The 998-nt window shown below is 46.7% G+C and overlaps 1 pseudogene; it reads right to left on the reverse strand.

The window, feature by feature from the left end:
- Nucleotides 1–353: 353 nt before the first annotated feature.
- LOC124728786 lies at nt 354–471 on the reverse strand (annotated as a pseudogene).
- Between the last annotated feature and the right edge of the window lie 527 nt (nt 472–998).

The following is a 998-nucleotide window of genomic DNA, read 5'->3' on the forward strand; positions in this document are numbered from 1 at the left end:
GTTTGAGTTTTTATCCGTTGTAGACGCAGAGTCTTTCCAGTCAGGTAACAGGCGAGTTGTTAGTGCGGTAGAAGGAGTGCCAACATGGAATGTTTGTTGGGAACTTCGAGTTTGATATTTGCCTTTCGACCGAGGCAAACTTGGAAGCATTCACACTCCGTGTGCTGGCCACAAGTGGCCCATCGAGACCATCCGACCGCCGTGTCATCCTCACCTAGGATGCGGATAGGAGGGGCGTGTGGTCAGCACACCGTTCGCCCAGTCGTCATGATGGTTTTCTTTAATCGGAGCCGCTACTATTCGGTCGAGCAGCTCCTCAATTGACATCACGACGCTGAGTGCACACCGATAAATGGCAACAGCACATGGTGGCTCGGATGGTCACCCATTCAAGTGCCGGCCACACCCAACAGCCCTTAACTTCGGTGATCTGACGGGAACCGGTGTATCCACTGTGGCAAGGCCGTTGCTCATCCTTTATTACAGGATTAACTATAAATAATACATTATTAAAAATTCAATTTTGCAACTATATTAATCAGAGTAAATATTACTTTCTCAGAATTTCCCTTGGTCAAAACTGGGGGAGGGAACTATTTTTAATAGACATAATTTTAAAGTCTCTGCATTTGTTTGTGTTGTACCCTAACTTGTGTGTTACATGTCTCTACGTGATCTTTATACCATCTGAAAAATCTGTATTTCCTTAACTAGGCTGAGAGAATGGACATATTTAGTGATCGTGAGAGCCAAGACACAATTTTCTCTCGTATAAACAGCACAGATGAGTTGGCAATGTTCCTGAGAGGGCTGGCTGTTTCGGAACACATGGCTTCTCAGGGACCGCGAAGTTCTAAGAACGCATAGGATGTCTGTGGCTGCTCTTGTTTGTCGCGAGGACAGAGTGCGCCCTCCAAGTCAGGAAGTTCCGTTCAGTCCTGAAAGTGTTCACTAGCGTGACGAATCTTCTCCCCTCTGCAGGGCACTGAAGTACACGA

Source organism: Schistocerca piceifrons, chromosome 1 (assembly GCF_021461385.2).
Source record: "Schistocerca piceifrons isolate TAMUIC-IGC-003096 chromosome 1, iqSchPice1.1, whole genome shotgun sequence".
NCBI lineage: Eukaryota > Metazoa > Arthropoda > Insecta > Orthoptera > Acrididae > Schistocerca > Schistocerca piceifrons.